General features: G+C 45.1%; 1 protein-coding gene across 4 annotated transcripts in view; it reads right to left on the bottom strand.

Moving 5' to 3' along the window:
• Window positions 1-27,840, bottom strand: part of NCOA7 (nuclear receptor coactivator 7) — a 934,107-nt gene that overhangs the window by 717,266 nt on the left and 189,001 nt on the right. The gene's annotated exons all lie outside the window — the stretch shown is intronic.

Here is a 27,840-nt window from a genome sequence, read left to right as displayed (position 1 = left end):
ACCGTCTCCTTCTATGGATCGCAGGGATTACCAGATGTCCCGGGTCTGTGCATGGATTCTCCTGATTGTTTTCCGGCTGCGCGTCGTTCCGCGGGGCCGTGCGTCGAAATTTCACTCTCTTGGCAGACGTCGCGTCGATTTCTCCTTGGAAGTCGGGCGGCGTTGTCCTTTCGAGGCCGTGCGTCAAAGTTTCAGTCGTCCCGAAGGCGTTGCGTCGATCAGCGTCAGTGTGCGGCGTTTTTCTCACCGCGGAACAAGCTGTGCGTCGAAAATGTCGGCGCACGAAACGTCCAAGTGAAAGAGAGAAGTCTTTTTGGACCTGAGACTTCAGGGAACAGGAGGCAAGCTATATCCAAGCCCTTGGAGAGCACTCTTACAGCCAGACAAGAGTTCAGCCAGGCAGCAGGCCAACAGCAAGGCAGCAGTCCTTTGTAGAAAAGCAGACAGGTGAGTTCTTTGAGCAGCCAGGCAGTTCTTCTTGGCAGGATGTAGTTTCTGGTTCAGGTTTCTTCTCCAGCAAGTGTCTGATGAGGTAGGGCAGAGGCCCTGTTTTATACTAAGTTGTGCCTTTTGAAGTGGGGGTGACTTCAAAGAGTGTCTAAGAAATGCACCAAGCCCCCTTTCAGTTCAATCCTGTCTGCCAGAGTCCCAGTAGGGGGTGTGGCAGTCCTTTGTGTGAGGGCAGGCCCTCCACCCTCCCAGCCCAGGAAGACCCATTCAAAATGCAGATGTATGCAAGTGAGTCTGAGTACCCTGTGTTTGGGGTGTGTCTGAGTGAATGCACAAGGAGCTGTCAACTAAACCTAGCCAGACGTGGATTGAAGGGCACAACAAGATTTTAGTGCAAAGAAATGCTCACTTTCTAAAAGTGGCATTTCTAGAATAGTAATATTAAATCCGACTTCACCAGTCAGCAGGATTTTATATTACCATTCTGGCCATACTAAATATGACCTTCCTGCTCCTTTCAGATCAGCAGCTGCCACTTCAACAGTGTATGAGGGCAGCCCCAATGTTAGCCTATGAAGGGAGCAAGCCTCACAGTAGTGTAAAAACGAATTTAGGAGTTTTACACTACCAGAACATATAACTACACAGGTACATGTCCTGCCTTTTACCCACACAGCACCCTGCTCTAGGGGTTACCTAGGGCGCACATTAGGGGTGACTTATATGTAGAAAAAGGGGAGTTCTAAGCTTGGCAAGTACTTTTAAATGCCAAGTCGAAGTGGCAGTGAAACTGCACACACAGGCCTTGCAATGGCAGGCCTGAGACAAGGTTAAGGGGCTACTGAAGTGGGTGGCACAACCAATGCTGCAGGCCCCCTAGTAGCATTTAATCTACAGGCCCTAGGCACATATAGTGCACTCTACTAGGGACTTATAAGTAAATTAAATAGCCAATCATGGATAAACCAATCAATAGTACAATTTACACAGAGAGCATATGCACTATAGCACTGGTTAGCATTGGTAAAGTGCCCAAAGGTCAAAAGCCAACAACAACAGGTCAGAAAAAATAGGAGGAAGGAGGCAAAAAGTTTGGGGATGACCCTGTCAAAAAGCCAGGTACAACATGACCCCCTACCAGCCTAAAGCCAGGGGAGAACAATCACTATCCTGATGTACTTCCCTGTTTGAGGCGACAGAACAAGGACCCAGGCCCACAACAGCAGGGGCATGCTCCAGTTCTTCGCCTTCCTGACTCCAATTGGATCCCTCTGTCCATACTCTCAGGGCCCACTAAGCCCATCCATGGGGAACCTTTCTCCTTACCTGCGGATCCCATCTGTGCAGCACCTAACCTTACTTTGCTCACAGATGTATCCCAGGAGCAGGATAGTACCACCAGGACTAACACAGTGGTGTTGCCCACTCTACCCTCAGGGTGTGACACTTGTCCCCTCCCCAGGGATAACTCTGTCCACCCGGACAGCAAGCCACAGTGGTTACTGACAGCTGCCAGGAATGAGAGCCAGGCCCCAGGCCTCTCAAAGCTCTCCCACCACTGTGGTTGTGGAGAGTGGGGGGCGGCAGCCCCAGGTGCTGGGCACCATTTAACCACTCTCCCTTCCACCAGGTCAGGGATCACAGCCTGAACCTGGTCCTCCCCTCTGGGGCTCGGTACCCTCCCTCCTGGAGCGGTACCCCCAGAGTCCAACATGGTCAGGGTGCTTATAAAAGTCGCCCTGTACCATTCCTCCACCAGTGCAGGGCTATTAACCTGCAACTGGCCCTCCAACCTGGGGTCTGTACCTTCAGGTTGGACTAGGGCCCGGGGTGAGGCTTCCCTCCCCCTGCCCTCCCTTCTGGGGTCCAGCACCCTCCAACTAGGAGTGGCCTCCTCAGAAGACAACATGGTAGGGGCACTGTTATCAGTAGCCCCTCCCTCCAGGTCCGGGGGGACACCCTGAACCTGGCCTTCCAGCCCAGGGTCTGTACCCTCAGACTGGATCACTGCCCGGCAAATCAGGACTTTCTGGGGGGGCACGTCTACCCCCCGCCAGGTCAGAGTTTAACCTCTGAACTTGGCCATCCAACTCAGAGTCACCACCCTGAAGTTGAACAATTGCCTGGCACGCCAGGACTTCCTGGAGGGCACACTGACCCTCCACCAGGTCAGAGTTTAACCTCTGAACCTGGCCATCCAACCCAGGGTCACCACCCTGAGGTTGAACAATTGCCTGGCATGCCAGGACTTTCTGGGGGGCACACCTACCCCCCACCAGGTCAGAGTTTAACCTCTGAACCTGGCCATCCAACCCAGAGTCAATACCCTGAGGTTGGACGATTACCTGGCACAGCAGGACTTCCTGGGAGGCACACCTACCTCCCACCAGGTCAGAGTTTAACCTCTGAACCTGGGTATCCAACCCCGAGTCACCACCCTGAGGTTGAACCATTGCCTGGCATACCAGGACTTTCTGGGGGGCACACCTACCCCCCACCAGGTCAGAGTTTACCCTCTGAACCTGGTTAGCCAACCCAGAGTCACCACCCTGAGGTTGAATCTTTGCCTGGCATGCCAGGACTTCCTGGGGGGCACTCTCACCCCCCACAAGGGACACACCGTCCCCAAGGGCCACACAAGAGTCTGGTTGGCGCAGGTCTCCCGACCTCTGCCCATCCGGCAGAGTCTGGGTTTCCCCCAAACCAGAAATGGTTTCACCTGGGTCATTCCTGGGGGGCTCTGCTCTCAGAGCTGACCCCTGACTCTCAAGGTCCTCCACTGGGGTCTGCAACCCCCTCTCAACCCTATGTCTGGACTTCTGCACCCCCTCACTAGGAGTGGTACTGCCAGACACCATAACTGTTGGGATGCTGGCTACAGTCACCCCCCCAAGTTCTTCTGACACTGCGGGGCTTCCCTCAAAAGGTGGCCCTACGGTACGGGCTAGGCTTCCCTCCTGGTGTTCCCTCATGGAACCCTCTAGGACCTGGGACCTACCTGGGACACTACAATCCTCTCCCACCTCAGTTGGTTGGGAACCACCTAGACCACTCCCTTCAGGAGCACCCCCAAATGCCTCTTCAGACTCTCTGGTACTCACCCAGAAGTCTGCCTCCATTGTAAGTTCCCTGGGGTCAGAGAACTCACACTCCACCTGGTGTTGGCGTAGCTCTGGAAAATAAGGACCAGACATATGCTCTCCAGCAATTACATCACTCTGCCCTTCACATGTATTAACCACAGTACCCTTCACCCAACCACCCAGTAACTCAGCCTTGGAAAAGCACTCTACATCACCCTCCTGAGACTGGTGAGACAGTATCTGCCTGTCCCTGACACTCAACCCATACTCTTCTGGGATGTCTCTACACTCTATATCCAGGACGTCCACCAGGGGAGAACCCTTTTCTCTGTCACTCTCTGCTAGAGTCAGTAAAGTGTCCCTCCCCCCAGTAGGAATATGACTCCCTGTGCCAGTTCCCCAATCCTTCTCAGGGACCCTGTGCATAACGGGAACTACCTCATACCCTTGAACCACCTGGGGTGTGTCAACTCCCTTCTTCAAGTTGGGCACCACATCTCTGGGCTTGTGCCCTTCTTCAGCAGTACTGGATGCAAGATTTTTGCTGCCACCATCTGAACTGGACTCAGCCCTTCCGGCCTCCAGTTTCAGCTCTTCACAGCTCAGCTCTTGAGCTGCAGTCCTTTCTTCTTCTAGGGCTAAGAGTCTTGCTGCCTCATCCATTTCAAGCTGCTCATCCATCGCTCATCCACCGCTCTTGAGCTAGGAGCCATTCATCTCTCACTGGTTCTCTTTCTTCATCTGAGTAGTCTTCCTCCTCATTTGAGCAGTCCCCCTCCTCATCTGAGGGGTACTTAGTCATTTGTTTTTTTTCTGCCTCTCTCTCTGCCCATCTTTCTTCCCCCCAGACTATGTAGGCATGTAGCATTTCCATCTTAGTAGATCTCCTTGATACAGGAAGGCCCCATTTTCTGCAAAGCCTCCTTAGGTCAGCCTTAGTGAGGTGGTCAGTAGGCACAAAGAGTGAGTAGGTAAGCAATCTCATTGCTGATAAGGTCTTACCGGCAAAAACCAAAATCCTAAGTCCAAAATATCAATAGTATATCAAGGAGGACATCAGAGAACCAAAAGCAAAAAAGATGAAAAATCAAGTTGACCTTCAACTGTGGGTAGGTAGTGAAATACTTAGCTACTGTATGTCACTGCACAAACACAAGTCCTATCCTCACCGCTGATCACCAATGTTAGAAATGGGGTTTTTGGTTGGCAGTCAGGTTGCCCTCTGTCCAAGCAAGAACCCTCACTCTAGTCAGGGTAAGTCACACACAATCCAAAATCAGCCTGTGCCCACCCTCTGGTAGCTTGGCACGAGCAGTCAGGCTTAACTTAGAAGGCAATGTGTAAAGCATTTGTGCAATAAATCATATAATACCATAATATAACACCACAAAAATACACCACACAGTGTTTAGAAAAATATATAATATTTATCTGGGTATTAGCAGGTCAAAACGATTAAAGATGCAATATGAATTTGTAAAGATATCACTGAAAAGTGATATAAAGTGTCTTAAGTCTTTAAAAGCAAACAAAGTCTCTTTCAAGCACAAAGTGCCTGGTTTCTGGTGGAAAATCTCCGCAGAGGGCCGCAGAAGAGGAGATGCGTGGGAAAATGGTGTGTGTGTCGGTTACGCCCCTTCACACACGGACTTGCGTCGTTATTTTTCACGCGGGGAGACATGCGTCGTTCTACGGGAGGAAAAATGGTGTGTGCGTAGGTTACGCCCCTTCACACACGGACTTGCGTCGTTATTTTTCACTCGGGGAAGACGTGCGTCGTTTTCCGGCACGCGGACCGTCTCCTTCTATGGGTCGTGGGGATTACCAGATGTCCCGGGTCTGTGCGTGGATTCTCCTGCTTGTTTTCCGGCTGCGCGTCGTTCCGCGGGGCTGTGCGTTGAAATTTCACTCTCACGGCAGGCGTCGATTTCTCCTTGGAAGTCGGGCGGCGTTGTCCTTGTGAGGCCGTGCGTCAAAGTTTCGGTCGTCCCGAAGGTGTTGCGTCGATCAGCGTCGGTGTGCGGCGTTTTTCTCGCCGCGGAACAAGCTGTGCGGCGCAAATTTCGGCACACGAAGCGTCCAAGTGAAAGAGAGAAGTCTTTTTGGTCCTGAGACTTCAGGGAACAGAGGCAAGCTCTATCCAAGCCCTTGGAGAGCACTCTTACAGCCAGACAAGAGTTCAGCCAGGCAGCAGGCCAACAGCAAGGCAGCAGTCCTTTGTAGAAAAGCAGACAGGTGAGTCCTTTGAGCAGCCAGGCAGTTCTTCTTGGCAGGATGTAGTTTCTGGTTCAGGTTTCTTCTCCAGCAAGTGTCTGATGAGGTAGGGCAGAGGCCCTGTTTTATACTAAGTTGTGCCTTTTGAAGTGGGGGTGACTTCAAAGAGTGTTTAAGAAATGCACCAAGCCCCCTTTCAGTTCAATCCTGTCTGCCAGAGTCCCAGTAGGGGGTGTGGCAGTCCTTTGTGTGAGGGCAGGCCCTCCACCCTCCCAGCCCAGGAAGACCCATTCAAAATGCAGATGTATGCAAGTGAGGCTGATTACCCTGTGTTTGGGGTGTGTCTGAGTGAATGCACAAGGAGCTGTCAACTAAACCTAGCCAGACGTGGATTGAAGGGCACAACAAGATTTTAGTGCAAAGAAATGCTCACTTTCTAAAAGTGGCATTTCTAGAATAGTAATATTAAATCCGACTTCACCAGTCAGCAGGATTTTATATTACCATTCTGGCCATACTAAATATGACCTTCCTGCTCCTTTCAGATCAGCAGCTGCCACTTCAACAGTGTATGAGGGCAGCCCCAATGTTAGCCTTTGAAGGGAGCAGGCCTCACAGTAGTGTAAAAACGAATTTAGGAGTTTTACACTACCAGAACATATAACTACACAGGTACAACAATGCCCATACGTTAATTTCATTTAAAATAAAAACTATTTTCAGAAGACTAAGAAATCTCATGTTTATTTACTCCTAGCACTAATGATAATATGATGCTTGAATGGTATGGGGCTTGCAAATGCTGACCTGATATGCACATTAACATCATTAAATTAACTATCTCAATCATACATCTAGTATGCAACCCTGACTCTAAATCCTACAAAAATCACAATTCCAGCTTTACCAAAGTAGATCTTCTAAATGTGCATCCAGTTGCAAAGAGAATTCAAAGTCTAGCCACAATACCACAACACCCTTTCCCCTACTTCACCTGAAACATGTCAGTTTGTAAGATTAATGTTCAATTAGCGTGAAAGTGAGGCAATTTTAATGCGTTATCTAACTGAAATGTACATATATAGGTCGAAGAATGGTACAACTGTACTTAAGGAAAACTCTAATCTCTATGATTTTAGAACGTAAATATTCAATCAGAAGGTATCTGTCTTTTTCCCAGGATGCAGGTTTTGTTTAAACGTACCTTTCGCATATATCTGTCCATTTAGCCAACAAAAATAAATGCATTAACTAAAGAGCGGAAGCTTACAGGCTTAAAATCTTCCTTATCAAATTTGCCAACATTAAACAGTCAGGCCTCGAAAAATCATAAAAATGTTACTAGAGCAGCATAATTTACTCGACCTAACTGTACTGTACTTGACCTGGAAACGGGTCTCAAATTGTGTGATCCTAGGCAAATATTGTATTTTACAGTCGACTTTTTCTTCATTCTCACATATGTGTGCACCTTCAAATGTGTGAAAAATCCTCTTTTGTTTGATTAAATACACTAAATGTTTGCTCTATGTATAATACATCCAGCCCACATATAGGGTACACATGATCCATGCATGACTTGCCTCTTAGTTTACTAATAGCTTTGCCATCAGGGCAGGAGTGTTTCTCAGTCTATGTTTAAACACTCACTTTAAATAAATATATTACTAAAGCAATGATGTGGTAGCGCACTGACATTTACAGACAGTAAATTTCCAAGAAATGTCCAAAAACCTTCCCACTATCTTGCAGCTTTACTGATAAAACTATATAGCGTATATAGTGTATTAACAATAATCTTTGAAAATTGGGTTTCAGAAAACATTTATCATTTGCACATTATCAAATAAAGTGTTCTGACTTTTTTTTCATCCTATAAAAAAAAAAAATCATCACACAGAAGTACAAAAAATGGTCTTTCACAGTTACTGAAATATATTTTGAAATGTTTGTAAAGTTGACTTAGTTATATAAATGTTGTGTGTTAGGAAAAACCTGATACCAAAAGCCTTTCATTTCACATAGTTCAGACAGTTCACTTTACAAAATCCTGGAACTCTGCAGTCACAAGGAAAAGTATTTGCATTGCAAGTAGACAAAGTGACTTTTGTCCTCTGTCTCTGAACATAGAGCAAATGTGACAAGAATGAGATTTAAAGGCATCCTAATTTCTACCTCAGTTTCTGGCAGAACAGGACTCCTCTTCTTTGCCCACTGCCAGAAGGGTGGAGTTGAATCTTAAAATGGCTTGACCATAGCCAGTAGATTTTTGGAGCCCTGACAGTTGAGTATTGTTTCTTGAAGTCTTGCCTTCCTGCTTTGTACTGTTTGTGTTTCAAATGTAAACAAAAACTTTTCAAGAATGCCTCATTTTATGATGATATGGGAAGTAGACATGTTTGCTATGACCACCTGGTTCGCCTCCCACTGCCCCCCACGTTGTGTGTCTGGTAGCGAGGGTCTGGGAAGACGTGGTCAGGGGGAACATTCGGTGTGCTACGTACGCCACTGAAATGCCTCTTTGGGTAACTCAACCCTTCTTAAAAATTGTCGAGTCCTTGTCGATACAACAGTGGAAAGATGGAGGGTGCAAAACAATGGGGGACCTTTACACAGAGCAATGCTTCATTACCAGGAAAGAGGCCACTACATTGTTTTCATTGGAGGGAGGGGAATAACTCCAGTATATGAAGATCTTGAAAACAGCGTGCAAAATACGGCCTATCTTCCCCGACGAACCAAATAGGATGCACACTTTAACGGTCATGTTGACCACGGAAGGAAGACGTAGGATGGTCTCCCACTTGTATCATGCACTGCGTTCTGATATCCCACACGCAGGATTACCAGTGCAGGCCAGGTGGGAGACAGCCGTCGGGGAACCGATCCGAGCCAGAGACTGGGGAAAAAAACACAAGGGGGTATGGAAAGTGAGTTCAAATGCTCGTTTCTAGCTTCTACAGTACAATTTTATACCCCAAACATATCTTTCCTCACAAATACTGCACACGATCTATCCACACCGGTCAACCACCTGTCCCTGACGTAGAGAGCAAAAACGGATTTCCTCCATATGGTGTGGGCCTGTCCCTTGCTCTTCTCTTACTAGACAGCAGTGCTGCAAAATATTAATAGGGCCTCAGAATGGAGCGTGGAACTGGAAATCTGACCGACCCTGCTGCATTTACTACCATTGCCTGCTAGGAAACAGATGAGTCGGACATATTGTCCTGCTAGGACTGGTCCTGGCAAAACAACAGATTGCCGTTGGGTGACTGAGGCCCCCACCCCCTACCCATGCCGCTTGGCTGAAAGACATGGTTGAATGGGTGGATGTAGAGGAGGTCAGGATGTGCGATGTTCGCAGTGATGAGCACCTGGAGGATGACCTGCGTGCCTGGTCAGCCATCATCTCAGGTCTACAGGACACACAGGATCTTTCTACTCTGGGTGAGCTGGATGAATGAATAAATGAATACATGAGGGGAATAACTGAAATGACCTACTCACATCTGGGACGTATGGGCTGGTTGAGCAGAAATTGTAATTTGTGACCATCGATCCCAAGGACAGTCCCAAGGACAGATTCCATAACGACACACCAACAAATCAGGAATGGGGGCCTGGATGGGAAGTTCTTTGTTGATATGTCATGTGATAGCCTGGTCAATACTGTCAAGGTAGCCATAGCTGATTCCTCCTGACACCGGAGTAACTGTACACTGACATGAGATGTTGTATCTTTGTGGTGCACCGTTTCAGGTTTGGTAATGGTGCACGCTAGAACATGTATGCAATATTGTCTTTCTCCTGTGACTGTAAAGTTATGCCTATATAAGACAACACAAAACCTAAGATAAGTTCTTTATAATAAAACGAAAAACATGTTTGTTATCACCACAAACTGTCATCTGCTGTATTTGTGGTTGAAGGTAAACATTTGATGCAACGAACCCACTACAATAAGATGTTACTGTGAGACCCAAAGGCAACTGGTGGCAAACATTTCCCCACGTGCTCACATGGTGGTGGATTAAACGTGTACACAATTACAAACCTAGATATCGAAAACGTGTGATAATCTGCAGACATCTCACAATAATACTATAAAGGGGAGACACTGCAAAGTTCCAGCTGGAAATACATTTAAAAATATGCCAAATATAGACAGCAAAACCAGAAGTGTTGTTTTTGCAGGCACTGTATCGCTATAGGGAGTGTTATCCGAGCACCGTTAGAACAAGCTTTGGCAAAGGCATATTGGGGGTCATTTTGACCCTGGCAGTACATGACCGCCAGGGCTAAAATGATGGAAGCACCGCCAACAGGCTGGCGTTGCTTCCTGGGTCATTACGACCGCGGCGGAAGCGCCGCGGTCGCACCGCCGGGGTTGTCGGTTTTCCGCCACAATGGCCCGGCGGTAGTAATCCGCCAGGGCAGCGCTGCTAGCAGCGCTGCCCAGGAGATTACGAGTCCCCAACCGCCAGCCTTTTCCTGGCGGTTTTAACTGCCAGGACAAGGCTGGTGGTATGGGGAGTCGCGGGGCCCCTGGGGGCCCCTGCACTGCCCATGCCACTGGCATGGGCAGTGCAGGGGCCCCCTGACAGGGCCCCATGCGGCTTTTCACTGTCTGCCATGCAACTGCACCCGTCGCACGGCCGCAACACCGCCGGCTCCATTTGGAGCCGGCTCCCATGTTGCGGCCCACATCCGCTGGGATGTTAAAATGGGCACCGCGGGAGTGCGGCCGCATTGGCAGCTGCACGGCGGTTACAACTTGGCAGGCGGTGCTTGCCACCCGCCAATGTTGTAATGAGGCCCTATGTCTCGCCTATGGGTGAGCTATTGACTTAGCCAATGTCGTTTTTCTATGTTGTAGAGTAGTGGGGCTGCTGTGCAGAATGGTTAAATGTAACAAACAAGCACTAGTTGCCAAAACAAAATAGAAACAATAACGTCGAGAAGATGCCGGGTTTGAAGGTGACAGAGTAGCCAAATGTTCCTGGGAAAGGAGCAATGGGCACCAGGAGCATCAGGCACTAAGTTGGGAAGGGCACATGCTTTGATGATGGAGCAAGGTAATACTGGTGTGGAAACATACGGACAAAGAGAGAAAGCAGACGGACAACTAGCCACAAAATACTGGGAGGGGGAGAGAGCCATGTACACTGGAGAAGAAAACATGGCCACAGTTTCCAGGACAGGCAAGATGCAGACATGTGTTCTATAAGGTAGTACCACACATAGAGACACCTGGATACAGACACTCAAAAATAATTGAAAACCAAACAGGGAAGGGTGGGAGGACTAGGTGGGTTTTATCAAAATTCTACCATTCAGGGGTAGTTGAGGGGTAATCAAAGTGAAGTTTTGTGCGCTGTAGATTGTTGGGACTGGCTACACTCCTATTTGTGATCCTCTATGATGCAATGATAATTGTTGTTTCTCTCCGATGGCCAAGAACTATATTCTGCAAATGACTTTGTGTTAATTGTTATGTGATGAGCAGCTGTTTATTCAAATAAAAAGGTTTTTTTTAAAAAATAAGTGAAACCCACAACCACCAGAGAAAGGTCTTCAAAACAAACAGAAACAAGACGGCTTGCAAATGGCGAGCACTGTGCTAAATAAAAGAAATCTTGCAACATTATAACTTTACTCACAGACACCAGCAGTGGTACCATGAACTGTTCACATGCAAGCAATCACTGTAGCGTTGTAGCCTTGAAAGAAGGCTGTGCAAGGGCTACACACATGCAGAGCACATGTCCTATTGGTTGGGGGTTCATTGCCCTGAAGACTTGGTGGAAACAGAAAGTGAGATCCTGACCTGAAGTGAGCCACCATGGCCTGGACTACAGAAACGGAGCGCCTCTATGGACAGCAATGTCCACACAGTCACAGACACCCGCACTGTAATCTCTGCTCAAAGCTTCATACCCATGGCTATGTTACAAAGAACCAAAAGGAAGAGTAGGGACATTTAGCATGCAAGTTAAAATAAGAGAAATAAGAGCTGCTAGCCCTTGTACAAAACTATAAAACAGATGAACTATCAATCCAGCACCATAGATACGGAAGACAGAATGCATCAAAAAATGTAGAAAAAAACTGCTATGACATGGCCACCATCAGAAATCGAAGAAGCAACATGGGTAGGGGTAGAGAGAAGTGAAGAAGAAGAAAGTGCAATGAGGGGTGAGTGGAAAAGAAGCATATGGACGAGGATGGCAGGGGAAGAAGAAAGAAAAGAAAACATAGTACCTCAATCACAGCAGCAGAAGGACCAAATCCAGATGATTCAATCAGTATGTGGTACATGCTCCTGCCAAAAGAAGAGGAAGTTAAGCCAGCTGGCGCTTCCCCATTAGAAGGCAGCAAATGTGAATGACAATGAAGCCCACTAATGGTAAGCAATGGGTGGGCTCCAAACCCCTTGTAGAACACAATAGCTCTTGCAAACGAGAGCACAGACGAGACCTAAAAATGAGTGTTACTGTGTGGAAGAGGGGTTACGTAAGAGTAATTATATAAAAGGCAACATGAAGTGTGCAGATCACCTGAAGCCTCTGTTTGTTTGTGGACAGTTCTAATTTCTGTTTGTGTCCACTGTTCAGCAAGGTTGTATTTATCATGGTTTCAGGTCGACTAGGTTCTCACGTTCTCTGGGAGAGAGCAAGCGAACATGGAGAGAATCCTCAGAGAGCCTAATTTAGTCTCAAGTGGAAAGTCTAATTTCTAGAGAAAGTGCTACATCCAGAGGAGAAACCACAGATGGAATTTCCACAACAAAGTGCTACCATGGTGGAGGAAAATCTACTTTTGAGTTCTCCACTGAGAATGAGACAATAATAATTAATGAAAGTTCACTTAAAACCCACAATATTGAACTTTCTGAAGCAATTATCAGTAATGTAATTGGTATAATGGTGAATAAGAAGGTATGATTTTATGACGCCTCTGGTCTAAAATTATTATTTGCATTATCAACACCCTTTGATATCTTCAGAATCGATAGTGCTGGCATTTGTGAGAAGCAATAACGAAGACGTCATAGCTAATACAGTAATTTTAAAGTCCCAGGGCTCAAGCAAAAAAAAAACTTTTCTAAGAGTATGCATGAGTTAAGTCTTATAGTACACATGAGCCATGTTATGAAATGGGTGCACTGACCAGTCTGCACCGCAATGCAACTATAACTTAGTGTGCCTAGCGAAGACTGGGTCAGTTCGCTCTACCACTGTCAATGTGCTGCCCACAGTGAAGTCACAAACTTGCACCAGACCTAGGGGCAGCAAATTAGTAAAAGATGGACCTGTCTGTCTTTCCTTTCCAGGTGGCAACACAACCTCCTCTTCAAAGAGAGACAGCGATTCCCCAGATGGTCGGTGCCTGCAGACTGATGTCTGGGGAGTCCATGATGCTCCATCCCCTTTTCGGGGAATTTCCTTAGGGGAGGCATACTGACCATTTCCCATCTTTATATGGCGAACAGTCAGTGCACCTCCTGACCGCTCCTCTGCGTACTCATCTGTAATAGGACTCCGGTGAAGAACTAAAGCGTTTCCCTCCTTTTCATAGGGCCACATACCCAAACAAAAGAGGGAATACCCCTTGGACATCACACCCGGACTACATGTGCGCTGGATCTATCAATATTATAGAAGGGTCTGCACAAGCATCAGTGTTTCCATCTGTAATACCTAAGTGCTCTGGGCACAGAAAGCGAGTGCATACCCTCATTCGGCCCCTGGAACACTTAAGGTAATACACCACAGGTTACTCCTGAAATCCAGAGGTGTTCCGGAAATACCTGTGGCTTTTTCCTGGAACTCAGTAGTAAGGAAGGGTGCAACAAGAGTACCTCACTGAAAAATTGTTTTGAATTGGAACTCAAATGTATAATTCTAGCCTATTTATGACCTTTGAACATATGATATTGAAGGACAATCTGTCCGCCACTGAAATGGTTACTATTCTATTTAACTTATCAACCACCACTGAAAACTGCAGAGATCGATGTGGATTTTCTAAGTATTGGGGTTCCATTAATGTAAGTCAAATCTAAAGTGATTGAATTGGCAGAAAATATTTTTCTGCTTACAAGATACTGGGGACAATGCTGAAGCAAGGATCTGAGTGACATTTGAAGGACTGTGCTAGAAACAATAATCGTTGAACCCCACAGATTAAAATGGCGTACATTAGAAAGGGTCCTCAAATGTGGTCTGGATATTGATCTATTAACCACCTGTCGAGCTAACTGGTCAGGTCACTGAATGCTGCCCTTTAGCAAGACATAGGGCATAGCATGCATAATTTGAAAAAGCTACAGCAGGACACCTACAGAAACTTGAAAGCCCCGCTGACTGCAGTGAGATAAATCTATTAGAAGCCTGGCATGAGAAATATAGCTACGATGGTAAACTTGCGCAATTCAACACTGACCGCCTTTTGCTGATGGACTGGTTCATTTAAAAAACCGGCCGTGTTAATGGCATGAACAAATCCTGCTTCTCGTTTTCGGATTAACTAAAGGTGTTTCTTGTAGGAGTTTTAAAAATTGAATTGGTCTGGAATAAACAATCTGCAAAGGATAATTTGTTCAAATGAAAGGAAGTTCATAAACGCCACAAAAACTATCATTATATCCACTGCTTAATTTGTAAAGAATGAGTGCTGGTGCAAAACCTCTGCTCCGGGGTGCTATTAAAAATCAGCGCACGGAATACCAAGGCTGCGAAGGGCTCAATTCAAATCAGGCCTCTTTAATCTTCACCTTACTCTTGCAATCCCTGGTTTCTCCCTTTTTGGCGGTTTTGCCTCTTCTTTCTCTTTTTCCCGGATGCGTGTTTTTCTCTCTCTTGCTCATGCTCAATATCTGATGAGGAAAAATAAGGGCCAGTCTTCAAAAACGAGTGCAGGCAAGCCCCACTGGCAACCAAACTGAGCGCTGATTATATCTCATTCTTTTTCATTTAAAATTAGCAACACTGCCAAAACGATTTTTTATCTAATAGAAATCGCCAGAATGAGATTGGTCAAAAGAGAGCAAAAACAACTGCCATCTCTTCGGAGGTATCATACTGCCTCTGCCACTCTCTGAAGCTTTCCACTATTTACATTCAACCATCACACCATCTTCTCTTACATATTGATGTTGTTAGCGCGTCTGACCTTAATAAGTAAACTCACAGGGGACGCAGATAGGTCGATTACTACGCTTAAGATATTCCCACCATCTATCCCGTACATGCAGATCAATAATCAATAACAATCAATAACACTAGTAGTCAGTAATTGTCACACACCATGACCTTGCAGTCATGAATAACCACACCTTTATGTAAAAGTTAGAATATTTATTTCCCTATAATAACAATGCTAATGTGATGTAGGTTAATCCCTAAATCAAATGATAAACATACAGAAACAACACTGGCTGACCGAAATGACAAAAGGATCGCAATCTAATCAAAGCTTGGGCTTCTAAAAATTCTAAAATAACAGTGCAAATTAATAGCAAGAATAACTGCACAAACAATATTATATACATTTAGATTCAGCAATGAAAATACATCAGCAACTATTTCATGTAGCGAACCTCATTAGTGAGCGCCCTAACTAACATCCGACTAGCATAGCATGTTTGGGCTTCATGCAAAAAAATTTCGTAAAAACACAAATTTGGAAAAACATCTAACTATAGCTCTATTAAAATAGCGGTTGGAACCTAGAAACAAAAGCAAATAGACATAGCAAACAATCTCACAGTCAATATACCCATCCTCAGTATGGATCAGCAAGCTGTGACAGTCTTCAAACCCAGAACATCTTTCTAGTCAGCAAGGCATCAGGATTCAGCATGAAAGTTCAGAAACGGCAAAGTCTTTTAAGCAAAAAAGTTAAGCATATCTCTTCTAATGTAATGGCAGTATCGCAACAGAGAAATTGGCAAATGGTGTCTTCTTCTCAGTGCAGTTCGGCCAAGTTAGATATCCTAAACTACTTCCCAGGTCCCTATTGGTCAAGCGATCACATGTTCACACTTTGTCCAATAAAACTAAAACTTCAAATTTACATTTCTGCTAGCACACAGTTCACATGTCGATGACTGGCTTCATTTGTCCTGTTCTCCTCATCCGGCTCGTCAGGTAACAATATTGTTGCAGCTTATACTCTGGTCAGTGTCTCCATTGTATTCTCCTGAGAAAGTCAGTCTTCTACACATTACATAAAACAATGTTGCATTAGCTAGTACAGCATCTGCTAGCAAGCAGTTCTCATGAGAAAGACTTTTAGCTAGGAGCACATTAGGTCAGCACAGTGGAAAATCACAATTCAATTCTCTAAGCAGACATTTTATTAGACGCCTAAGAAAAACAGCTTGACATGAGGCCGTGCAGCTAGGCCAAGACCTCCGCTAAGTTAAGGCTTTCAATTAATAAAGCTAATACATAATGCATAACCCTTAATATGACATTACTACATAAATCAAACATAAGCTCAACTTTTCATTTTAAAAAGCCATTCATATGTACACTTCGTGAACACTGGCGGCCACTCATGTGGTCACACTTTCAAATGTGTGCATTATTTTTCTCTATATTATTTAATTTTCAACACAAATTCAACACTCGAAATACATGAATATTCATTAATAATTCCAATTCTAAAATCAGCGTTAACAATGTCAATGTTAAATATTATGCAGTTGATACACAGATAGTATTTCAGCTTTTGGAAACTGACTAATGACCGTGAAAGAGTTGTGAAAGTATTGGATGACCAACATTTAACTTACTCTTAACTCCTAGTAATAGGTACAAAACATTGACTATGTAAGAAAAACTCACAGTATGGTTCATTTAAGGCTGGCAACTCAAAGATTGTAGTGAAAGATAACGTAAAGATGGTTGGGCCCATTTCCCCCCTGGCTTGTGTGGATATCCATGTATATAATAATATGCCTCTTTCTAATTGCAATATAAGATGCTGCATAAACCATGTCATGGGTAACTGAAGGTAGAAAGGACAACAGTCAATAGCACTATAATCAGAGGGACAACTGATTATGAAAGCTCTCCTTTTGGTCATAAACCCAGATACAATGTAGGCAAATTTAAAATTCCTTATAATATAGCAGTCACAATGAGTCACAAATTAACAGATGACATTAAGGGGGTCATTCTGACCCCGGCCGGCGGCGGAAGCCGCCGGCCTGGCTGGGACCGCCAGAATACCGTCAAAAGACCGCCGCGGGTATTCTGGGTTTCCCGCTGGGCTGGCGGGCGACCGCCAGAAGGCCGCCCGCCAGCCCAGCGGGAAACACCCTTCCATCAGGATGCCGGCTCCGAATGGAGCCGGCGGAGTGGAAGGGGTGCGACGGGTGCAGTTGCACCCGTCGCGATTTTCAGTGTCTGCATGGCAGACACTGAAAATCATGGTGGGGCCCCCAGGGGTCCCACGACACCCCTTACCGCCATCCTGTTCCTGGCGGCCACGACCGCCAGGAACAGGATGGCGGTAATGGGGGTCGGAATCCCCATGGCGGCGCAGCAAGCTGCGCCGCCATGGAGGATACCCCAGGGCAGCAGAAAACCGGCGGTACACCGCCGGTTTTCCGTTTCTGACCGCGGCTGTACCGCCGCGGTCAGAATGCCCATGGGAGCACCGCCAGCCTGTTGGCGGTGCTCCCGCGGTTGTTGACCCTGGCGGTTTTTACCGCCAGGGTCAGAATGACCCCCTATAAGTCTTTCCCACGCTTCAGAAGCTGGCACCTGGTAGCCTCCAGCGTTCAATTCAAAATGAAGACAAAAAGTCAGTTTTTGGAACTGCTCACCAGACTGAAGGAATAAGGGCCAGCTGACGCTGTGCTTGGCTGGTTTATTCTTTTCTTTCAGACAGAACTCAGACAGTACACATGCTGCTGCTCCACTCTTAAAGCAGCCAAATAAGTAGAAAACCCAGAGAGGGTTCCCCACTTTCCCACCATTGTCCAATGCCTACATTACCACTTATCCTCTGAATCCATTCTTCTTCCTCACCCACTCTTCTGATATGTTTTGGACACTATGCCGATGACACACAAGTCATCTTTAAAATGTTCAACCCCTCATTCTTTAGGAACCACCAGCTCTATGCCTCCATTCGATTAACTGCTGAGTTGTCCGAATCATCTCAATCTTACTCCTGACAAAACTGAGTCCCTGGTTTGTGGTAACCTAGCAAGGGACTTTGCCCTCAGAACTAGTTAAACTCCTTGGGGTAATCATGTAACCACAGACTAATAAGATGGTTCAAACATGCTTATACCACCGCTACACACCATGGCACATTCTTCCGTACTTGCTGTACCCCCTACATCTACAGACCAATGGAGCATTAGTGCTTGCAAGCCTTGACTATGCCAATGCCTGCTTTCCTCGCCTCTATGCATATTTCACAAAAAGGTTACAAGAAGAACAAAATACAACCACCAGAACTTTACAGATCAACCCCAGAAAAATCCCTTCTCAAGCACGTCACAAGAAATATTGGTCAAAGAGCATATGAAGTTAAATGCACTATGCATCATGCACATCACTTTTCACTGCACTGGTCCAGAGTCTGAAAGTTCCCTTCAAAACGTCATTCTGACCAGCCTAACTCCCAACAATGATGCCATACATGAAACATCTGTGAACTAATACACACCTTTAAGAAAGTCTCCTTTACCTCTCAGTACACTAGAGTCCTCTCACGCTCCCACTCAGACAAAATCTACATACAGCCACATGAAACACACAAAGAAATATGATTTCCAAGTACAAATACCACAACGGCACACTGCCTCTAAAAGGGCACCTCACAAACTCCTAGCCGTTGCCCATGGCACCAACATCTTTTCGCCATCCTCCTACCCATCCTTGCAGCCTAAAACTCCTACAAATACATACAAGGGTCAATAAAGTAAAAGCATTTGTAAAGCAAATATGTCTCGCCTACGCAAGAGCTATTCGCTTTGCCTGCGTGTTTTAGCCATGTTGTATATCAGCGTGGGTGCTGTTCAGCGGGACTAACAGTTAGTGGCGTAGAGGAACGTCACATGGAGCGTCGTCGAGTGGAATGGCAAAGATTGGAGTAGAGTGTTGTAGAGTGGAGTGGCAGAGAATGTTGTGTATTGGGTGGCACAGTGTGGAGCTGCATAGAGTGGCATACACTAGAATGGCATACACTGACGAACATGGCATCAAGTAGAGTGGAATATCACAGAGTGCATTGGCGTAGAGTGTTGCAGAGTATAGTGGCATAGAATGCAATGGCATTGAATTTAGCTGCATACTATGTAGTGTCATAGAGTGCAGTGGCATAGATTAGAGTGGTGCATAGTAGCACAGAGTGCAGTGTTGAAGAGTGGCATAGAGTACAGTGGTGCAAAGTGGAGCTGTGCAGAGTAGATTGGTGTGGCCTATCATGGAGTGATGTAGACTGCAGTGAAGAGTGAAGTGGTGTAGAGTAGAGTGGCGAAGAGTACATTGGCATAGAGTAGAGTGGTACAAGGTAGAGTGTTCAGCGTAGCGTCAAGTGGCATAAAGTGGAGTGGTGCAGACTGCAGTGGTGTGGAGTGGTGTAAAGTGGAATGGTGCAAAGGAGAATGCAGCGGTGCGGAGTGGTGCAGAGTAGAGTGGAGTGGCAGAGAGCAGAGTACGCATGGTATGGCAGGCCCCTGCCATTACAGACAACACATTTTCAATTGAAATTACCATTACATTTGCACACACATACAGTTTTACTAATAAAACTATGCAGGTCACAAACATAAATGTGTGGAGTTAACATCACCTAGTGTTATGATTTGTTTTGATAACATTAAAGTATTTGTTACCAACATAATTCAGAAAAAAACTAAAGATGTGCTCTATTTGTGTTACTAATTGTGATATAGTGCCTGATTTAAAATTTGGCAGATGGGTTACTCCAGCACAACGGTGACAGATATCCTATCTGCTGAAATCTAAATCCCATAGGACATAATGGTAGCTAGATTTTAGCAGATGGGATATCCGTCATTGTTGTGACCGAATAACCCATCCAACAAGTTGTAAATCAGGCCCATTATAGTCATACAGTACATTTAAATGTTGTTAGGTGCTAGAAAAACACTCTTTCATACCCCTTGTATCCAGCAAGACTGTCGCATAAATTCTATAACTTTGCAGTCAGAGAAAGAAAAGTAAGAAAGCGCCCTGGGAAGACAGTGTCTGACATTTGACCTTGGCCTTTGAATGCACAGCAAATGTGACAAGATAAGAAGATTTAAAGGCATGTCTACCGTTAGGGAGTTTGTGGAAGGATACAGTAAACACAGTTTAGGCAATGCGAGGGATGAACTGAACCTTGACAGCCTATAGCAAATAAAGCCAGCAAACAGAAAGTCAGAAAATGTGAAATACATACCACAAGGCCATTGGCTGTGCTGTCTGGTAGGCTACAACCTAAGAAATAGCCTTACCATAAACACTGCTGCCCCTCTGGCCAGCACTCACAGAACTTTCAACAGTCTTTCCAAACCAGCTCGGACACAATGCCCCATTTCAAAGCAGTTACCACATCCCCCACACCACTCCACCCTTCAGCAACCCCCACGCTCCTAATCCACCTCTCACTCCCACAACACAATCATAACCTCCCCTAAGACTCTTTTAGCCACAAACCACTTCCCAATTATCCACATTCCCATTCACTCATTTATCCCCCTTCCCTATATAAAAGCACACAGTCGCTCTTTCACTGACAGCTATCCTCTGTTCCTGGACCTCTCCCCTTCAGCTCCCAAAAACACATCCATCTCAGCCCTTCTCATCCCTCCATATTTGATACACACCCTTATTTTTCTGACAGTGCTTCTCGACCCTCCAGCCACACCCTCGCCATCCCTACTCACCCTGCAACTCCTACCCATTTTCTAACCCTCATCCGAATTCACCCACCCAGACTTATACCATCCCCCAAATTCCTCTCCCCACTCAGTCCTCATATCTCTTATCTACTCCCTTCCTACATCCTTACCCCTCTCACCGTTAACCATGTCCATGCTGACCGAAATAGCATCACAAAATAATGTATGAGATTGTACACTGTGGTCAGTCATAAAATCAGTTAACACATCCCTTCATCAGGAGACAAACCTGTGCAGCTGTGTGTGTGTGGGGAAGGGGGAAGTGGGGGAGGTATGGGTACGGGTATATTCTCCAGATAATAGAGGGCATCATTGATTGGTTGGGAAGAGGTGGGGGTTGAGGCACTTGTCTGAATGTCTGAGACTAGGGGAGGCTTGAGGGACATGAAGAGGTGGATGGCAGTGCATAGGCTGCTTCCTCCCAGACGGCAGATGCACCAGCGAGGGCTCCATAGATGGATGGGCTCTGCAAAACCATAAAGCCTGTGCCACTAAATCTTTCTATTAGTGATTTTAAAGAAATCAACAACAACAAAAAAACTCACACCGCCTCCTGCATAATACATTAATATGAATCACCCTCAAAGTCCCTTCTTCTTTGTATTAATTCACAGGGTTTGGGGCGCCCTTGTGGTCCCCTAGAAGTATGGCTCTGGAAAATCATCTCATCTGATGTTCTGCAAAAGTTACCTCTGTAAGTATTCCAGGCAATCCAAATGTTATCCCATTTCTCTGGGTAGCCTTGCCCCTCATATATCGTTCTTTCTGCCATTGTGCACCAGTCCATGCCCTTTTTGCCATTCAGCTAATCTTTGTACATTCTCAGCTCCCCACAATTTGGCAATATTCCGTATGGCTATGGTTAGACCCATACAATCAAAAGACACCATTTCGGCAATGGGACCAAAGTAGACCCCAGTACCTCATTAAAACAATTCAAAACTGCCTGCCAATAGGCCGGATATTTGGGCATCCCCAAACCACGTGGTAGAATGTGCCTACTTGGTGACAGCCTCACCTACAGTTGCTCCTTGTGGTTCTCCCCATTTTGAATACAGTTGTCGGAGAGTAGTACAAATGGTGTGGTATATTTAATTGTATTAGTCAGAGTCTGGATGTGATGGCTGCCTCTCTAGGAGAGGCCAGGGCTTCTGCCCAGTCTGCATCGTCTAGGTCTCCCAAGTCATTAGCCCATTTGCCCCAGAGATGTGTTAGGGTGTCAGGCTACTTGAAATGGCTTTGCATGTGATATAGCCATCTAGCAGACGATCTTCTAACGGTGATGGGTCAGAGAGTTGTGTGCCCTTGGATATGGCCGCTAAGTTTCTTGAGTAAATGTGTAATCTGTTAGCAACAGTATCCATGTGTGAGTGTATCTGGGCCACTAAGATTTTCAATTTTAAGTGCTTAAAAATGAAATGCCCTTCTACGCAGTTCTCTTATCTGACTTGCCATATTGGTCACCCCATTTTACCCCGGCCTCCTTTTTTAGTTTGTGCATTGCTGCGTGCAAGCGCTGCTTTCACGACATGTTGGTATGTATCTGAGCTTTTAACCACGCTGACCTATCACTATCACTTGTTCATGGGCTTGCCCTTCAAAAATACTTTATGTTCGTTGGTAAATGCTTTATGTTTGTCCCTCCTTGGGGCGGTTTAGTTACTGCCTTGGACACCGCCCCTGTTACATGGCTAATTGCACTTTTGCCAATATGTTTGACCTGGAGCAAACTTCTTTTTTCTTTTGTGTGCTGTTTCACGCTGATGCCGTGGCGCTTTGAATCGGCTCGCTCATGTGAAACTGTATTACTTTTCATTTTCAATATATGTGGCAAGAAAAGTCTGGTTAGGAGTTTACAACGCTAACAGCTCTAACTAAAGCAAATGCGAGACCCATTGCATTGCAAATACTTGTTTACTCTTTTTCTAGTACTTATACAATGCAAATGACTTTCCGCAAATCAATGCTGCCCTTCTCCATCAGTAATGTATAAACACCAGCTGGCCGTGACTCTAGCCCGGTAACAAGGAACAGCGGCTAGTGAGCAGACTTAACATCATAGGGGAGATGGTAGTGACATCAGCAGAGGAGTGTTACTATGACAAAGAAGAGTGAGAGGAGGGAGAGTGTACGAGTAGTAGTTGTAAGAGCAAAAGAGAGAATGTGTTTGAGCACAGGTGCATAGTGTTGAGGAATGTTAGTGAAAGGAGTGAGTATAAGAGAGAACTGTAAGAAACAAGTAGGTGTGATGAGAAAGGAAAGAGAGTGTGTATGAGAAGTCAGTGTGAGAATCAGAGAAAAGAAAGACTTTGTGAGTAAGTGCAGATTTTGAGTATAGAATAAAAAGTGTGATCCTGGCTGTCCATTGTAGCATGGATAGACTAAGAATTCAGGTCGTCCCATCCGTGCAGGTTCTTCATTTCGGCCATTTGGATAATAACCGTTTGATTTCTGCGGTGAGTACTAAATTTTCCTGCAGAGTTGCACGGGATGCAAAATTCCACTGGCGAACTCTCAGAAAGAAGGGGATTTTCCCTTACCAGATAATTATAATAATGCCCAGAAGGCCTTGTTTAAACTACAAAGCAAGGGATGAAAAGTGTTGGAAGAGGTTTTAATCAACAGCCCGAGAATAGCTGAATTTAGGTCCAGAAATGAGTTCTAAAATGGGTGAAAATTGCACTTCTGCCCATTTTAAGCTAACTCAGATTAGGATTTCAGCACTAGTTGTACTCTGTTCTGAGTTTACAGGGGCAACTCATACAAACCTGTATGCTAGCTTTAGTAATGGTCACCAAACGGGGAGCACTTAGTGTTTGCATACAATATTCCCTATTTAAATACACAGGTTTTAATCAGGTGCAAGTACACAGCGAAGGTTTTGTCTAAATGTGGTGTAGGAGATAGACGTGGTTCATGAAAATGGGGAGTGATGTTTGTCTGTGTAAACAAGTAGCATATAATATGGTATTTATTACAATTGTTGGGTGTGGGGAAGGGGCACGTCTCAAGAGACGAGAAGCCAGGAGTGGGTCACAATGATCCTACCCTCCCTTCAAAATGGTAAAAAAATTGCATTTTAGAATCAGTGTTTCTGCATGTATGGTTTATGCCATTGTATTATTCATGTGTATTTATTTTAAGAAAATATATTTACACAAAACAAGGACACAGGGGGTTGCATTTGTGCAGTAATGCAAAACCTCACTCAATATAAGAAGAGTTGTTTACCTGTGAAAAGTAACTCTTACATGCAAGTTGTGATCCAGTAAATAGGGCATTTCTCATGTCAGGTTTTCTACATGGTTGTAATAAATTGGAATTTGACCTATGCACTGTAGTAATAAATGTGTGAATGTGTGTTTAGTAGTATATGTGTGCATGCGTGATATGTAATATGGGGACAGATGTACTACCCTCAGTGTTAACGACTCACAATTTGTATTTTTTTGCAAGTCGCAAACAGTGAGATACAACAGTGTCTGAGACACGGTTTGTGATTCCCAAATGGGTTGCAGGGGACCTGCCTTATTAATATTCATGAGGCAGGTCGCAATTTGCAATCCATTTGGAATGGCTGTCACTCACAGGGATGGTGGCCTGCTGAGGTCAGCAGACCACCATGTCTGTGACTGCTTTTTAAATACAGCAGTTTTTTTTAATGCAGCCTGCTTTCCCCAACGGAATACAAGATGCGTTAAAAAAAATGGAAGTTTCCATTCGTTTTTTTAGAGAAGGGGGGGGTGGTCCGTGGGACCACTGCCTGCTCTGAAAAAATGCTGGCGCCCCATCCACAAGGGCGAAGGGGCCCCCTGGGGACCCCTTGTGAATGGGTTACTGCCTCCTTTAAGTTGTTGGTAAAGTGTGACTGTTCTGCTACCGGAATCCCCGCCAGAAAAAATTCATACATACCAGTGCGACTCGCTATTAAGAAGGGATGCCCTTTACATGCCCGTTCCTAATAGCTAATTGCAAACTACCTACCAAAACGCATTTTACCAGTCACAAATGGCCAGATGGGCCGTTTGCAAGCGGTAAAATATCTTGTACATCTGGCCCATAGGCCACTATTGCCATTGAGAGGTTGTGGTGACATCATAAACTATGATGCCTAAAGGTCAAGAGTTTTTTAAATGTCACCAGAACCCTAAGATGGCAGTACGGAACCATAGTCACATGATACTCATTTAATACAGTGCAGTGATTGGATTTAGAATGTTTAGGCCCTGTTTCCCTATTCTAGAATAAATTGTAAATGAATTTGTGGGCAATTGTGAAGGTCAGTGGCCTCTGGCCATTCTACAGCTGCAGCATTTTCTGCCACTCTAGGGTTGTACTGTATTGACCACAAAATGTGCAAAATGCGCCAATTTAATCAAAACTTCAAAAACGTTGTTTCTAGCTCAAATGGATGAAACTAATACTGGCAAAGTGTTGCATAAATTGACTTTTTGCTGCCTTATTTAGATAACCTTGCTGCATAATTTGGTTCATCGTGCAGTATAATCCTAGTAGCCTCAGCAATGTTAAAGATTTGTTAAGTGGTTTGGGGGCTGTAATTTTGATGATGAAATTCGTAGTTTAAAGGCAGCCATGAAATATTCCCATATTTCAATGTTCCATGTAAAATACGGGGGTTTATACCATTGCATTTTGTGCATCACAAGCACCAAAATATGTTCTTTAAACACAAATCCAAAATGGGTAAATTGAGCACCAATAATTGGCTAATAACATCTGACATTGACAGCACTAATCTGTTATTAACAGCGCTTATAAAAGGCAGCACAGTCTTTAGCGCTACATAAAATCTAATTATTATTATTAATAACTCAATGAGAATATCAGCTTAACCAGACGACAAAGGCAGTCGAGGAAGGGTTCTGTTTCTCCTTGAAAGCCAGTAACTTGTATCTAAACAGAACTTTATTCATTAATGAGACATTAGTGAGGCAATGCATTGGCATACTCCCACCTGCTTTTAATGCATCCCTCACTCTTGCAGTTCTGCCGGGTATCTCTACCCCCTTCACACTGCTCTTCCTTTGTTCCCGTCCCTCTCCTGCATCAATCCTTTCCCTTCTTTCTAATAGTGCAACAATTCCTTGCAGCTGCGTTCAAGCAATGACCCCTTTCTTCAAACGATTCTATTTTTTTCAGTTCCTGTGATCCCCATTCTTAGAAATGTAAGCAATGATTATACTGGAGGAGCACCGTGCATGGGTGTCAGACAATCACCTGAATGTCAGTATCAAAACAGAATATATTCCGTTTTTTTCTTTTTACATTTTAAAAATTAGTGAGAGCTTCTGTCGCGCACTCAAGATTATTCACATCTGGCATATTCTGTTTTTACAGAAAAACATTAGAAATCAGCCGTCTTATCTACTAGGTAGGGGCAAAACATGCAACTATTATTGTGCGAAAATGTATTAGTGTTCCTTTATAAAGCAGGATTACAACCAGTGTCAGTAATGCATAGGTCCCCGTATTCATTCTTTCACTCCTATAGTCAAGGTCCCAGTGTGCCACTGGTCTCTCTGTCAGCTGGCAGAGTACCCAATCTTGGACCCGACTCACAAAGGTAAACTTAGATGAAAAGACTAAGTTTAGACTTAAAATCTAACCTTACTCATTGTAAAGTTAAACTTTTGGTCTAAGTTTAGGCTTTTGGTCTAAGTTTCTATCAAAAATCTAAATATTATACGAAAAGTCATAACTGATGGAACTAAGAAGCACAGTTAATGCAACATTTACCAAATGCTTATAAAAGCTTTTCCTAGACCTGCTTTTGGTGTTTCCTGAGTTTAACCCAAGGACAGCAAACCATCGGATCGAGGACCATGCAGAGTGCCCCTTGGGCGAGAAGAGGCAAATGACCACATCAAGCAGGTGCCACCTACCCCTTCCCTGCCATCTGCAGCAAGCAGTTGACCACAACTGTGTGACACAAACTTTGGCCAAACAGCATTCAGCGCGAAATGCAAGCCACATTCTGAGGAAAATAAGATTTTGTGAACTATGTTACAGAAATAAAAGCAAACATTCGAATGACAGCAAGTGTTTGAATATGACAACTCATAGCCAGACTACACAAAAACATAACATGCCTAAGATAACTAATGTACATTGCATGCAGGGTCAGACTGGTACAAAACATAGGCCTGGACACCAAAATAGAAGTGGCTCACATTCATGGACGTCATTTATGGGTCGCCAGGGGTCGCAGCTGCGACTCCTTGCTTGCCCCTTGCTACCCCTGACACTGCCTTTGACCCCTGTCCTCATGGGCGGTAAATTCTGTGCCAGGAATGAGGCAGCTCGTCCACATAGAGGTCAGTTGGGGCTCCACTTTCTTTGTGTTCTGTCAATTTGTTATCACACTAACAGTGAATAGTACCATATCTTTCACTCTGAGTGTAATGACAATGGAGTACCATGAGCTGGAACCCGCCCTTCCGTGGCAGCTGAGGTAAGTAAAAAATGCTAATAGATGTACGCAGTGTGCGTGCTTGGGTGAGAGTGTGTTTATGTGAGAGTGTATGTAAGTATGAATTTGAAACTATGTGTAAGTATGAGTGAAAGTGGGTGGGTCAAAGGGCGTGTGATGTCACTCCTGTTACCTCTGGCATTTTGGTGAATTTACGTCCATGCCCACATTAGCAAAACATACAGTTAAAAAAGTGATAATATCAGAGAAATCAACAGTACAAAATAGCCCACCTGCCCATAAAACCAGCCCAAAACTGCTAAAAAACGGCTCACACACTGATCTGTCAGACCAGCCCACTGGGCGCTGCTCGACTGCCCTACAGGCCAATCCGACCCTGACTGCAGATGCATATAACCTAACCAGTTACCACAACGAACAGTTTAAGTGCTAAGTTGCCATAGTACGGGTAGATGCAGACTCTTTCTCGTCTCATAAAACCCTATGAATGTTTGCAGCCTAGAAGCAGCAACAAGTTCACTGTAACACGACCAGAACCTCCACTTTTCCCGCATTGGACACACTATAACTACACACACACCAGACAACAACACAGGTCCGCCTGCAAGTGCCCTGGACGGCTTGAGTGCTACGATATCACACCAGTGGCATCTGCGCATTGCCCAAAAGCTAGACATCTTGTAGAGTAGCACAACATAACA

Source organism: Pleurodeles waltl, chromosome 5 (assembly GCF_031143425.1).
Source record: "Pleurodeles waltl isolate 20211129_DDA chromosome 5, aPleWal1.hap1.20221129, whole genome shotgun sequence".
Classification (NCBI taxonomy): domain Eukaryota; kingdom Metazoa; phylum Chordata; class Amphibia; order Caudata; family Salamandridae; genus Pleurodeles; species Pleurodeles waltl.
Note: the sequence above shows the minus strand (reverse complement) of the source record. Positions and strands in the feature narration are given on the sequence as shown.